Source organism: Triturus cristatus, chromosome 7, assembly GCF_964204655.1.
Source record: "Triturus cristatus chromosome 7, aTriCri1.1, whole genome shotgun sequence".
Lineage (NCBI taxonomy): Eukaryota > Metazoa > Chordata > Amphibia > Caudata > Salamandridae > Triturus > Triturus cristatus.
This window is the reverse complement of record NC_140590.1, coordinates 442791677-442809546: the sequence shown is the minus strand read 5'-3', so window position 1 is coordinate 442809546 and position 17870 is coordinate 442791677.

Here is a 17870-nt window from a genome sequence, read left to right as displayed (position 1 = left end):
CCAATACCACCACCACTAATACCACCACCACCAATACCAACACCACCACAACTAATAACATCACCACCACTAATAACACAACCAATAATGATAATACCACCACCACCAATGCCACAACAATACTACCACCAATACCACCACAACCACCAATACCAGCAATACTACCAATACAACCTCCACTAATATCACCACCAATACTACCACCACCAGCAATTCTACCACCACCAATACCACCACCATTAACACCACCACCAATACCACCACCACCAATACCAAACCCTCAATACCACCTCCAGTAACGCCACCACTGCCAATACCACCACCACCAATACCACCACCAGCACCCCATCAACACCACCAATACCTCCACCACCACCAATACCACCACCACAGTACCACAACCAATTATACCACCACCACAAATACCACCACCTGTACCGCCAACACAGCCTATACCAAAACCACCAATACCACCACCAACACCACCAATACCACCTCCAACACCACTATCACCACCAACACCACCAATGTTACCACCACCAATACCACCATTCCACTCCAATTCCACTAACAACAATACCAATACCACAATCAATACCAATACCACCACCACCACCACAACCACCAATACCACCACCACCAATAGCAATACCACCACCAATGCACCACCACCAACACCACTACCAATACACCCACGAATACCAACACCGCCAATACCACCACCACCAATACCACCACTGCAAATACCACCACCAATGCTACCACCACCGCCAATACCATCAGCACCATTACCAACACCACCAATAACACCACCACTACCACCACCATCACCAATACCACCACCACCAATTCCCCCACCAATACCACCACTGCCACCAATATCACCACTACCAATACCAACACCACTAATAACACCACCACCAATACCAACACCACCAATACCACCACCAATACCACTACCAATAGCACCACCACCAACACCTCTACCACCGATACCAGCACCACCAATCCCACCAACAATACCACCAACAACAATACCACCACCACCAATACCACCAACACCACCACTACCAATACCATCACCAACAGTACAAATATCACCAACACATCCAATACCATCACCAATACCAACAACACCCCTAATTCCACCACCAATACCCCACCACCAATACCACCATCACCTCCACCACCACCAATACCACCACCAATACCACCACCACCAATACCACCACTACCAATACCACCACCACCAATACCACCAATACTACCACCACCAATACCACCACCACCAATATGACCACCACAACCAATACCACCACCAACAATAACACAACCACCAATACCACCACCAATACACCAACCAACACCAATATCACCAGCACCATCAATACCACCACCACCAATACCACCACCACCAATACCATAACCACCAATACCACCACAAATTCTATTACCAATACCACCACAAGGAATACCACCACCAATACCACCCACAACAATCCAATGCCATCACCACCAAAATCACCACCACTAATGTCACCAATACCACCACCAAAACAACTCCTCCACCACCAATATCACCACCAATACCATCACCATCAATACCACCACCACCAATACCATCACCACCACCAATACCACCACCACCAATACCACCAACACCAATCTGATCCAATGCCACTACCACCAATACCAAAACCAAACCAATACCAAAAGCACCACCAATGCCAATATCACCACTACTACCACCAATACCATCAACACCAATACTAATACCACCACCACCAATATCACCAATACAACCACCATCACTAATACCACTACTACCACCACCAATACCACCACCACCAATATCACCAATACCACCACCACCACTAATACCACCACCACCAATACCACCACCAATACCACTACCACCACCAATACCACCACCACCAATAGCAATACCACCACTACCAATACCAGCAACACCACCACCATCAATACAACTACCAATACCACCATCACCACCAATGCCACTATCAATACAACTACCAATACTACCACTACCAAGACCACCACTAATACCACCACCACCCCTAATGCCACCACCAGCAATACCACCACCAATACCTCACCACCACCAATGCTACCAGTATTAACCACCATCATACCACCACCACCACCACCACCAATACCACCACCAACAATACCTCACCACCACCAATGCTACCAGTATTAACCACCATCATACCACCACCATCACCAATACCACCACCACCAACACCACCAATACCACCAATACCACCACCCCAAATACCACCACCTTCACCAGTATAACCACTATCACCAATACCACCACCACCAATACCACCACCACCAATATCACCACCACCAATACCACCACCACCAATGCTACCACCAATAACACCACCACCAATACCACAACTACCAATACCACAACCACTAATGCCACCACCAATACCAACACCTCCAATACCACCACCATCAATCCAGTGCTACTACCACCAATACCAATTCCACTGCCAATATCACCACCACCAATACTACCACAACCAATATCACTAATACCGCCAACAATACCACTAACACCACCAATACCATCACCACCACCACAATACCATCACCACCACCAATACCACCACCACCAATGCCACCACCAATAGACCACCATCAATACCACCACCATCAATACCACCCCACCAATACCACCACCAATACCACCAACACCACCACCACCAATACCACCAACACCAATACCACCAACACCAATATCACTGCCACCACCACCAATATCACCACCACCACCAATTCCCCCACCAATACCACCACTGCCACCAATATCACCACTACCAATATCAACACCACTAATACCACCACCAATACCAACACCACCAATACCACCACCAATACGACTACCAATAGCACCACCACCAACACCTCCACCACCGATACCAGCACCACCAATCCCACCAACAATACCACCAACAACAATACCACCACCACCAATACCACCAACACCACCACTACCAATACCACCACCAACAGTACCAATATCACCAACACATCCAATACCATCACCAATACCACCAACACCCCTAATTCCACCACCAATACCCCACCACCAATACCACCATCACCTCCACCACCACCAATACCACCACCAATACCACCACCACCAATACCACCACCACCAATACCACCAATACTACCACCACCAATACCACCACCACCAATATGACCACCACAACCAATACCACCACCAACAATACCACAACCACCAATACCACCACCAATACACAAACGAACACCAATATCACCAGCACCATCAATACCACCACCACCAATAACACCACCACCAATACCATAACCACCAATACCACCACAAATTCCATTACCAATACCACCACCAGGAATACCACCACCAATACCACCCACTACAATCCAATGCCACCACCACCAAAATCACCACCACCAATGTCACCTATACCACCACCAAAACCACTCCTCCACCACCAATATCACCACCAATACCATCACCATCAATACCACCACCACCACCAATACCATCACCACCACCAATACCACCCCCTCCAATACCACCAACACCAATCTGATCCAATGCCACTACCACCAATACCAAAACCCCCACCAATACCAATGCCACCACTACTACCGCCAATACCATCAACACCAATACTAAAACCACCACCACCAATATCACCAATACAACCACCACCACTAATACCACTACTACCACCACCAATACCACCACCACCAATATCACCAATACCACCACCACCACTAATACCACCACCACCAATACCACCACCAATAATACCACTACCACCACCAATACCATCACCACCAATAGCAATACCACCACTACCAATACCAGCAACACCACCACCAATACCACCACCATCAACACAACTACCAATACCACCATCACCACCAATACCGCCACCAATACAACTACCAATTCTACCACCACCAAGACCACCACTAATACCACCACCACCCCTAATGCCACCACCACCAATACCACCACCAATACCTCACCACCACCAATGCTACCAGTATTAACCACCATCATACCACTACCACCACCAATACCACCACCACTAATACCTCACCACCACAAATGCTACCAGTATTAACCACCATCATACCACCACCACCAATACCACCACCAATACCACCAATACCACCACAAATACCACCCCCTTCACCAATATAACCACCATCACCAATACCACCACCACCACCACCAATACCACCACCACCACCAATATCACCACCACCAATACTATCACCACCAATGCTACCACCAATAACACCACCACCAATACCACAACTACCAATACCACAACCACTAATGCCACCACCAATACCAACACCTCCAATACCACCACCATCAATACCACCACCATCCATCCAGTGCTAATACCACCAATACCAATTCCACTGCCAATATCACCACCACCAATACTACCACAACCAATATCACTAATACCACCAACAATACCACTAACACCACCAATACCATCACCACCACCACCACAATACCATCACCACCACCACCATCCCTAATACTACCACCACCAATACCACCAGCACCACCAATACCAATACCACCACCACCACTTCCACCAACACCACCAACACTAATACCACCACCACCAATACCACCACCAACACCACCACCACCAATGCCAGCACCATCAACACCACCAATAACACCACCAATAACACTACCACCACCACCACCAATACCATCACCACCAATACCACCCCCACCACCAATACTACTACCACCAATAATACCACCCCCAATACCACCACCACCATCAGTACCACCAACTCCATCACCACCAATAACACCATCATCAACACCACCAAAACCACCACTGCCAATACCACCACCAATACCACCACCAATACTACCACCACTACCATCACCACCAATACCACCACCACCAATACCACCACCAATTGCATCGCCACCAATACCACTACCACCACCTCAACCAATATCACCCACCACCACCACCAATACCACCACCATCACCAATACCACCACCACCACCAATACCACCAGCAATACCACCAACACCACTATCAACACCACCACCACCAATACCACCACTATCACCACCAATACCATCTCCACTAATACCCACACCAATACCACCACTGCCACCAATTTCACCACCACCAATACCAACATCACTAATAACACCAACACCAATACCACAACCCCCAATACCACCCCTGATACCACCACCAATATCACCACCACCAATAGCACCACCACCAATACCACAACTACCAATACCACCACTTATACCACCAATAATAGCACCACCACTAACACCACCGATACCAGTTCCACCAATCCCACCAACAATCCCACCAACAAACATACCACCACCATCAATACCACCAACCCCATGACTACCAATACCACCACCAACAGTACCAATACCACCAACAATACCAATACTACCACCAATACCACCAACAACAATACCACCACCATTAATACCGATGACACCAACACAACCAATACCATCACCAATACCACCACCATCCCTAATACCACCACCACCAATACCCCACCACCACCAATTCCACCATCACCTCCACCACCACCAATACCACCACCAATACTACCACCACCAATACCACCACCAATAGGACCACCACCACCAATACTACCAACAACAATCTAATGCCACCACCACCAATACCACCACCACCACCAATGTCACCAATACCACCACCAATACCATCACCGTCAATACCACCACCACCAATACCACCACCAATACCAAATACCACAACTACCACCACCAATACCACCAACACCTATACTAATACCACCACCACCAATTCCACCACCAATATCACCAATACAACCACCACCACTAATACCACCACCACCAATACTATAACCAATACCACCACCAACAACACCACCAACACCAATACTAATACCACCACCACCAATTCCACCTCCAACATCAACAATACCACCACCACCAATACCACCAATACCACCACCACCAATACCACCATCACCACCAATAGCAATACCACCACTACCAATACCACCAACAAAACCCCCACCACCAATACCACCACCATCAATACAACCACCAACACCACCATCACCAATACCACCACCAATACAAGCACCAATACTACCACCATCAAGACCACCACCAATACCATCACCTCCATTTCCACCACCAATACCAACACCACCAATACCAACACCACCCCTAACGCCACCACCACCAATACCACCTCCAATTCCACACCACCACCAATGCTAACAGCATCAACCACCATCATACCACCACCACCTACACCTACTCCACCACCAATACTACTAATAATACCACCACCACCAATACCACCACCACCAACACCACCAATACCACCACCACCAATACCTCCACCACAAATACCACCACCTTCACCAATATAACCACCACAACCAATACCACACCACCACCAATGCTAACAGCATCAACCACCATCATACCACCACCACCTACACCTACTCCACCACCAATACTACTAATAATACCACCACCACCAATACCACCACCACCAACACCACCAATACCACAATCACCAATACTACCACCAACAATATCACCACCACCAATACCACCACCACCAATAACACCACCACCAATACCACAACCACTAATACCACCACCAATACCACCACCATCAATACCACCACCACCAATCCAGTGCTACTACCACCAATACCAATACCACTGCCAATATCACCACCACAAATACTACCACAACCAATATTACTAATACCACCAACAATACCACTACCACCACCACCACCACCAATACCATCACCACCACCCCAATACCACCATCAATACCACCACCACCAATGCACCACCAATACCTCCAATACCACTACCATCAAAACCACCACGCCAATCCAGTGCTGCTACCACAAATACCACCACCACCCTCCCCCAAACCACCACCACCAATACCAGCAACAACACTACCAATACCACCACTGCCACTACAACCAATACCATCAACACTAATACCACCACCACCAATACCACCACCACCACCAATACCACCACCACCACCAATACCACCTCCACCAATACCACCTCCAACACCAAAATAACTACCAATACCACCACCACCAAGACCACCACCAATACCATCACCGCCAATACCACCACCAATACCACCACCAATCCAATGCCACTACCACTGATACCAATATCAACTCCAATACCAATATCACCACCACCAATACCACCACCAGCAATACCACCAACACCAATACCACCACCACCACAAATACCACCACCACCACCAATAGCACCACCACCTCCAATACTACCACCACCAATACCACCACTACCAATACAACCAATACCACCAATACCACACCACCAAGACCACCAATACCAGCACCACCAATACCACCACCAATACCACCACCACCAATACTGGTACCACCACCGTCAATAACCATACCACCACCACCAATACTGCCACCACTAATACCAGTACCACCACCAATACCAGTACCACCACCACCAATACCAGTACCACCACGGACCAGTCCCACCACCACCAATACCAATACCACCACCACCAATACCAATACCACCATCACCAATAAAGCCACCACAAATACCACCACCTTCACCAATAGTACCACCACCAATGCCACCACCACCATTACTACCACCACCACCACTAATAGCACCAATACCAACACAGCGCGTGCAATTTAATTCATTTTATTTATTTATTTATTTACTTGCCTCCGTTCGGCCATAAGCCGGAGTTTACTACCCCCCACCCTGCTCCTCCCCAGCCCCGCCGCACCACACCACCCAGCAGCACTCCCACGAGGAGGCGCCATTGATTGTTAATGACAATGCCCTTTATTTATGATTGCAAACCCAAAACATAAATAAAAGGCATTGTCATTTACAATGCCAATAGCTCAAACGTGTGTGAATGCTAGACCTATTGCATTGCAAATGCTTGCTGCATTGTAACAGCACATTGCTCTTGCTTTGGTGTTAACATTTAGATCTTTTATCCACCTCTATTCTCATCATCTAACATTACTCTAAGGATGTATCCCTGTACATTCCACTCCCCCATATTCCAGGATGACTGGTCAGTGATTACTCCTTCTGGACTGCCTGTCAGTCCAGTCAGGTTTATCATCTCTTGGTAAAGAGCTACTTAAACCCTCACTAACAGGCTAATCACTGACAGGTGGTAAGAGCGCCTGACTACTGAACATGTTTTTTTTAATTAAACATTAAAACAGGACTTGCATTATCTCTGTAGCATTTGACACAGAAGACTATTCCAAGAAAATTCTCTTTGTGGATGGTCAATATAGAGAGACACTTTTACTAATAGTTAGCATATTTCATTTCTATACATTAAGCGATAATATTCTTAATGTTTAACATATCTCACCTTGATATATTAAGCTTTAGCCTTGTGAATTACAAGAAACAATGACAGGTGACATAGCACTTGTTTCTCTAAAAGTCAAAATGGTTTTGGAATTTACTTCTGCAGTATTTAGGGAGCCTCCAGTCAGGCTACATTGTAGGCCAGAATCCCTCCTTTTAGTGTCACATATTTGAATGTTTATATGTACACTGTTGCCCTCCAGTGACATTACACTTTCATCCACAAGTGAATTATCTCCTCCATTTTACTTGTGGATTAACATAGAAATAAATATGCCAAATGCATAAAAACACAGTTTTAACCATACTTTAGGGATAAAGCTCATGCACTGGAAGTCTAAATGTCAGTCTCTCAAAATCAAAAAATGCCTGAAAAGCCAGTCTAAAATATGTGAAAATCGAACCGAAATTCTTACAAGCTTACATGATGGCATTTTGTGCTTTTTGGAATCCGTTGATTTGGTAGAAGGGCAAGCTGGTGTAGAATGATTCACCATAGAATAATGAGAATGTTGCTAGCACTCTGCCTACTGGTGGAGAAAATGGTAAGGATTATTTGAAAAAAAACATTTAGTTGGTCAAAATAGGATTTAATGACTGTTCTACTGTAGCATTTCAGGCTGAAGTCAGCATTCCAGAAGCTCATGGGCCATTTTCCTCTCCTCCATGGCCAGCTTTTTCTCTTTTAGAGCTTGTTACTTGTCTAGCTTAGCGTGGGCTTGCTCCCTGTTAACCTTGCAAGCTCTAGTTTTAATTTGAGTTTCCTCTCCTCCCTCCTTTCTGAAAGCTGCTCTGGGGACAAGGTCCTCATGGACACACTGCTGCCTGGTCTAGAGGAAAAATACTCCCCCTGCATTTATAAGCTGCATTACAAGACCCTCTGTCAGGTCCCGCTCTGGTCCTTCCCCAGACACAGATCCCTCTTTGTCATCCACTTCTCCTTCTGGGTGGGCTGCTGCCCATGCTCTTAAGGCTTTCTGATGCTCTGCCTTCTTGGCATTTACTTTATTGAACACCCCTTCAGCTAGGCCATTGTGTATGGCTGGAAATTGGCCAGCTTGAATTCCACATTGCCAGGCGGTACTACAGATATTGCAGAGTAAATGAGACTTGGGAAAAAGGACTTTGGAAAAGTTAAAAGATGTCAGAGCAGGGAGAATTGGAAAAGACTTGAAGCATTTTAAGTACAGAGTTGTAGTGAACAATGAGTGACTATATGGTATTGCACAAACACAAGTTGTATCCTCACCGCTGATCACCAATGTTAGAAATGGGACAAAAATCCAACCAGTGGAAGTGGAAATATGAATTTACAAAGATTACATCCAAAAACAGTGCTTAGACATCAATAGCACTAAAAGGTTACTTGAGGTCATGCTAGACCTGGGTAAATCCAAATTTTAGGCCGACCGCAATGGAGGCCAGGCCGACTACAGGACCCACCTAGGGCCCGCTGAGAAAGTACCTTGGATGGAGCAAAGCATCAACACTGAAGGTACGATGCGTCGATCTTTTCCACACAGTCCGGTCACTGCATCGTCGTCAAGCTTCAGTGAGATGCAGGCAATATGTCATAGTTGAACTGCGAAGAGCATTGTCATTGGGATGCGAGGGCTGTGGAACTGCTCTTGTCGAACAGCCTCTGCGTTGAAGGGTGAAGCGTCGGTTCCGATCGGTGCAAAGGTGATGATGCATCAGTTTTGTAGTAAAACAGCTGCAGAACCCACATCTTAGGACCAGAACTGGAGCGGGCACCTCAGACTGTGGTAGGACTCAAAGATGGCAAAGTCCAGCAGCACCAGCAGGATTGCAGGAAATCTTTTGTGTCCCTGAGACTTCAGAAAACAGGAGGCAAGTCAGCAAGCCCTTGGAAATCATTTGGAGGCAAGGCAGAGTCCAGCTTTCCTTCACAAGATTCAGGTAGAAGCAGGCTGCAGGGCAACATGCAGAAAAGCAGCCCTTCGTGAAAAGCAGTCCAGTTGAGTCCTTTAAGCACCACAGCAGTCCTGATGACATAGTTTTAGTTCAAGATACAGAAGTGCCTGCATTTAGAGGGTCAGAGACCCAGTACATATACCCAGAAGTGCCTTTGATGTAGGGGGTGACTTCAAAGCAGCTCTCTGAAGTGCACAATGGTCGCCTTGAACCCAGTCCTGTCTGTCAGGCTATATGTAGAGGGCAAATCAGTGCTCTGTGTTTGGACAGGACACTACCTATTGAAGTGTAAGTGTCAACTTCTACCATTCCTCCCTGCCCAGAAAGACCCATCAGAATGCAGATGAATGAAGATGAGTGCTCAGAATGCAGATGAGCCTCACCTCCCTGTGTTTGTGGCTGTCTAGCGGGGATGCAAAAAGTGTAGCTGTAACTCAACCCAGATGAGTATTAGAGACAGGTTGTAAGGCACAAAGAGCAGTAAGTGCAGAGAAAGAATAGCAGAGGAGCAGGAGCTAGTGGTCCAGATGACCACTGGGGCAAATCCAAGAAAGTGGGCAGAGCAGACACGGAGGCCAAAGGGGTATGGGTGAGAGGGCCAGGGAAGGACTTGGCAATGGGCTTAGGGAGGGCTCTGTAAGGGAACCAGAAGGCAAGAGTTAATGCTGGTTGTACTGTCAGGAGCTAGGAAATTATACTGGTAGGAAACAGTAAGGCTGAGCAGTGCGATCACAACTGTCAATTGTGGGTCTAGACTTCCCCAAGAATATTCGGCCACTTTAGGGTACTTGCAAAAAATGAGACAAAAAAAGAGATGGGGTAGTATGGATGGGAGATATTGGGAAAAGCATACTGCGTAGGAGGCCAAGGATGTCACAGCCCAACACATGCGAAGAGTAGACATTATAGGAGAACATGGGGCAATAGACATGGAGTTAGAGTCGTCAGTCAGTACAAGGGAATGAGTGACACAGTTCACCGCCTGTTGCAGCCAGACATGCACCGTGCAGGGTTAAGGAAAATGGCAGGAGGAGTGGTCAGCCGGGGGTACATACCACCACCAAGGGCACAGTGAATAGTCTTGGGCAAGGGCAGGTGGCGCAAAGCAGGAAGACCCCCAAAAGGATGTTGGAACTTTCAAACAATTAGGTTTTGGCCAGACAGGGATCCCCTCATTCCGTCTTATAGCTATTGAAATAACACACCACAGTGCTTTAGTCTGAAGAAACAGAAGCACAAACATGGACAAACGACCCTTGTAAGATACCAAGACCCACTGTTCTCAAGGATTGTGATTGGGGATGGGAGATAGTCTATAACAGGTTTGTTGATGCATGACCAGTCCCTTGGCAGAGTGTAAGCAGGAAATTTGCTCTTAAATGCTGTGATGGCTGGTATTGTATTTCTCTAAATATTTGGTTTTACATTTTTCAAAGATGAATCAATTACAAAATATTAAAATGTGCACTGCTTGAAGGTCATATACATTTTCCGTATCAGTATGATTCAGATCTTCTTAGGAAAGGGGATCCGGTCTATATGACTTTTTTATGCTGTCATGCTTTAGTGCTTACTATTTACTGGATTCCCAGGCCGGGAAGTCATTATTTTCATGGCATATTTTACAAATGACGCATCTGACCAGGAAAAATAATGCAGAACTGTTTGTTGATAGAAAATGTGATATTTCTGAATGAGTCACTCAAAAAACATAATTTATCACAGTAGACATTTTAAGAACAGGAAAGGATGCAAACTCATTGGAACCTCTATGCGTTTCTGCTAGCCTCCCACCAAATACCCACTTGTTATTCCTCTTGACCCTGCTACATTACTGCAGACACATAGGGTCATATTTACAAAAAAATGTTGGAGCGCAGTGTTATTCCAGATTTGCAACGCCGACCTCTGACATTTTTAAAATGCAGGGATGCACTGTATTCACAAGAATGAGGCGCACTCCTGTGTTTCTCCTAGCACTAAAAAAGCTGCCTCGCACCAGCACAGTACCCCTGCCGCCATATTACAAAGGTGCCTGCACTGCAGGGATGATTGTTTATGTGGCGGAAGTGACACCTTCCTGCACATAAACAATCACTAAAGCCTATCTGCTCTTTCTTTGTGTGCTGCAAAATGCAGTATGCATAGATGAGCAAAATACAAGGAGAAATAATAATTTCTCCTCGTATCGCCATCCTAAGACCAAGTATTTCCTGGCCTTAGTTTTTGGCACCACCCCGGCCTTGTAAATCGGGGCAGCGTCAAAAAGCAATGGGTCTTGCGATGGAACACACCATGAAACACCCATTGCATGCCCATCTGTCACAGAGGACTGAGGCGAGTGTGCATATTTACAGAATAGTGTTAAGCCACGTTAAGAGTCTTAGGGTCATATTATAAAGAACGGCGATAACATTATCGCCGCTTTAGCGCCAGGAAACTGCCGCTAAAGCAGCGATAAGGGGCTTGATAAAATGCCCTTGAGAATTCCAATAGAAGCCCAGGTTTGATGTCCTTCACACCAGAACCTGGGCTTCTATTGGAATTCTCAAGAGCATATTATCAAGCCTCTTATCGCCGCTTTAGTGGCAGTTTCCTGCAGCTAAAACGGCGATAAAGTTATCGCCGTTCTTGATAATATGGCCCTTAGTGCCACTTTGCAAATATGGGACACTGGAGCATCACAAAAAGTGACGCTCCTGTGGCAATAGGGGCTTGTAAATGTGCCCCATACTTATCCAGCTATCTTTATGACCAATCATCATACCACTGTTCTTATCACTTACATTTTACTGTGAGATGGGCTAATAGTCTGCTTTGATCCAGCTTCTTCCCATTTGTGTTACATAAAATAAATAAAAATGTTGTTAGAACAACCATGCAACAATTCTTCCGCTTTTATTGCTAGTGATAACTTATCCGAATAAGGTTGAGAGAGCGTTGCTGATGCAAAATTTGTAGGGGTGCACCATATTCACCGTTAGTCAGCATCCGTATATAATGCAAGAGTGTTTAGACTTATCATAGAGATATATTCGTTGATATAGAAAGGAAGAAATGTAAACAGGCCTCGAGAAAAGAGAAAAGGCCATTAGATATTACAAAATGTATTTGTGTATGTGTAACGTTTAGTTTTACAACGATATCATGTATTAAGTGATATTAGGTTATGTTAGAAGAATAGAATGTAGGTTGCTCATGTATAAGTATGAGATGAAAAAGTTGAATTGATAATCGTAATGTGTTTAGCTGACAGGCCTAAGCATGTATGTAAAAGTGAAGGCCTCTCGTTCCATATATTAGCCATGTTTTATTAGGTCGACAGGATTTATAGTAAAGCTTACAATTACAGTGAATTGTGAAACTTCATGATGCGAGGGTTTTTCCATTCATTATTTTTTGTTACAGGTGCAAGGCCATGCAGCTTGTTAGTTAAGAATAAGTCTTTGTGTAAAGAAATCATGATAGAAGGAGTAGACAGAAATGGAGTGAACTGGAATGTGAAATTGCAACTCCGGGTACAGAAGGAGCCTGGGACTCAAGGTCGAATTAATGAAAATGAAGATGAAAGGGTCCGAATGGAAATCTACTGGAAGAAGATCTTCCTGGAGGGGTGTGCTGGAGGACGTGAACAAGATTTTGGGGTTTTGTATTAGGGACAGCGCCCCGAGGGAAGAGCAGACGAGACTTAGGAGAGAGATCGAGAGGAGCACTATAGATCGAGCTCTCATTTAGTGAAGACTTCTTAGGAAGTTTCACTGCTGACACCTTTTGGTGCTTTTCTCACCTGAAAGGGAATGTTAAGTAGGGATGCCACTTTAGAATAGAGTAGGGACATAAAAGTTTGATTCATGACTCTCAAATTTGACATCACAATAGCCATATTGTACCTGATGCTTCTAGAAGCTGTAGTTCTGTTTATATTTAGTCGAATGTGAATACTTCGACGAGTAGCTTTTGTGTTAGTTCCCATTTATCTTTTGTGTCTTGTATTGAGGTGCCTTTATATTCAGATGTTTTTGCTGATAATAAAAGGTCAACTTCCCAGACTTTGAGTCATCCTTTATGAAATGTCAAATTGCGGTAAATACGATCTGATAATTGTGTTTCTTCCCTCTACGCTATTTGGCAAATAAAAAGATCCCGGCGACCTGAGTGGGTTCTTGTAAGAAATTGGTTAGAGACAAGAATCCGGCGTTCCCAGTTGGTAGCAGAAACGGATGGTTTATTTCTGGTAGCGAGGGAAGATTGAGATTAGGATAATTGATCCTTGAGGCCCATAAATGTTAAGTGAGGTTGACTCATCGGAAGGTGAACAGCAGACGACCTGGCGGACGGACATAGATGGCGAGTAGCAGTGCGGCAGCAAGCAGCAGTTCGAAGAGTGAGTATGAATAAGATGCGATGTTGTAGATTGTGGTGTTGTATTGTGTGAGATGTCTTGCGGAGTTGATGTGAATGTTGTGTGATTGTGAGATCAGGCTGTGAGCGCGCGCAGCCCGGGAAAGTCTTAGGCGATGAGAAGCTTAAGCGAGTGGGTGTAGAATACACCCGTGGTAGATTTTGTTGACCACCCGAAGAGGATCTTGAGGTACCATCGATCACCTGGACCGAGATAGGGGGAGCGAATGTGTGAGTGCATGACAACCTGACGCTGGTCGTGGGTTGTTGTATGTGGAATTGGGCATTTGTAACCTATCAAGAGGCGACCTGTCTGCCCGGCGGGGACAGACAGTTGCCAACCGAGGTCGACAATTTCGAGAGACTGTGGACGGACAGTCAGAGGCTGTGGACGGACAGCCAGAGAAGTAACTTGTTTGGGACAAACGGTTATTTCAGTGTATGAAAGGGATGAATGCAAGGGTGAGACGTGTGTTGTGAAGGAGGGGAACTGCTGCGAGTGGAGGAAAGTGATGTCAGAAGGTGTCGCGCTGTGATAGGTTGGTTGGTGTAGTTCGCGCTGCCATTGGTGGACACTTGCCAGGAAGTAAACAGAAATTGTATACGTTCAGAATTTGGCCATTATGAAATGTTTTAAAGTTTTTCGAGAATTGTGTCGAGGGGATGAACATGTGGTTACTCGAGAGGGAGAAGAAGCCCCTCCCGAGGATACCCCAGCACACTACATGGCAAGAAATGTGGGGTTGCATACCATAATTTGGCTTGAGAATTGGCATAAATTGACTCAAGGTGAAGGAGAATTAGCATTCCCGAGGTATGGCTCATTCAGGTTAGCAGTGTTGTACCAGTTGGAGTCTGTGATGGCGGCTTTACGACCTTTGCCAAGGCCAACGCAATTTGAAGCACTACATGCGTGGATTAGAGCAGCGCATCATAGAGAAAAGGAAGAAATTAGGAAAGGGTGAAAAAGTCGATCAGGGCTTTTCATTATGCCAGATGGGATGCAGCGGAGAAAAGATGGAGAGTACAGGCAATAGAAGGACATAAATTGTATCCCTTATTGGTAACGACAGGAAAATTAAGGGAAAAGGCAGTAGATGGGGAGGAAGGCAGTAGATGGGGAGGAAGACAGCGATACGGATGACAGTCTATTGGAAAGGTTGCTATCCGAGGGACCACCTCCGTATAACCCGGAGGCCTCAGAGGGAAATGAGACAAGGGAAGAAGAGATTAGGGGAGGACTACCCTGTTCAGAAGTAAGGGTGGAAGGAAAGATCTCGATAGGAACCGAGAATACGAGGAATAAGCCTGTAACTAGCTTGGGGTTGAAAGAGGCGTGAGGTTACCGGATGCTTTGAAAATACCGGTTATTATCGGACCTATTGAGTCGATGTATGAACTTGAGCCAGAGAAGGTGGAAAGCTCAGAACAGTCAGAGGCAGGGGTGAGGAGCGTGGTCGAAGAAAGTGAGTCGGTGAGGAGAATGGAGCAGACTCCGAAGCCTGTAGAATGGAGTACGCCGCTGCCAGCTACAGCCGACTCCTCGGGAGGACAGGGAGAGTCGAGACCTGGTAGATCAAGGTCTTTAGCTGAGTCAAGATCAGACTTAAGAATGTGGATGTCACTAGTGAGAACCCAAAGTCAGGGCGTGTTACAAGCAGAGAGGGATCGAGGGACAATTGTAAATCATTCTGTTCCCGTGGGTATGTCAGGAGAGAGTAGACCACAGGAACGAGAATGTGAGTACGACGAAAGAGATGGTGCAGGTTGTCGAGAAGTCCTGAGGGGAGCCCTGAGAGGAAGGATGCTAGATGTCGTAAGACTAAAGGCAGAATTGGACGAGATAATATATGGAAATTTACCCCTTGAGAGAATTTTAACGTACGAACAGGATGAGTTACTCTTTGTAGCGAAGGAAACCGCTCGTAAAGCGAGGACAGCACATGAGAAATTGTCAGAGCTGGCAAAGAGATATGGGGTGGATTTGTCGAAGACTAAAGCATTGCAAGGAAATCACAGGTTACAGTACAGTGAGCAAGACTTGGAAGAGAAAAGAGTCATTGGATTGAGAGCCCATGTCAAAGATCTAATCATAGCGATGAGGGCATGGATCATGCTTGATAAATGGGAAGAAAAGTGGTCAAAGAAGAAAAGCTCCAGGGGTGTAGTGGGAGAGACGCCACCTCCGGGGGGAGGAATAACGGAGATAGGTAACTTCCCTTTAAGGGAGGTACAGAATGGAGGGTACGTGCATGTACCTTGGAGTAGGGGTGATTTGGCTGCCTTTACGAATGATTTTCCCCGTTTGAGGGAAAAGCCTGTGGAGTGGTACAAGCAAGTTGATCGCTTTGTTAAAATCTCTAAAGTACTGTGGATTGATTTGAATACCTTGTTTGACATAGTAGTTCCGGGTGATCTGTGGTCGGCATGTAAAATTGCGGTTGAGTGGCCGGCCTCGGAGCCTAACAGGAACCCGATTACAAATGGTCCGTCGCCGATAGTGATGAAAAAGTTCGAACAGGTAATCACATGGTTGAAGTCGAAGGTTTCACCCCAAGACACTGACTGGGTGAAGATAGATAGGACAGTGCAAGAGCCTAAGGAGACAGTGAATGAGTTTTACGAGAGACTCTTGCAGGCTTTTAAACAGTACAGTGGTTTGGAGGCGTTGGATACCAAAGATATGGGACAGTTTGTTTCCAAATTTGTGTTGGGATTGAGGCCAGAGGTTAGTCTCATGATACAGCAGCATTTGATTTGTTGGCAGAATAAGCCTGTGGATGAGATTCTCCGATATGCTAGATATTGTAGTCACGAGATAGAGTCTAAGCACAGGAAATTGAAAGACAATTTGCTATTAGTACAGATGCAGACAGCAGTTCAGGGACAGTCTACTGGAGGAACCTTGGGAAGGAGGCAGGGAAATTACCAAGGAGGAGCACAGAATGCCCAAGGACAAGGAAGGCCGAGAGGAGTAGACCCTAGGACAGGAATAGATGTGGCAATATTGAAAAAGACCACAGC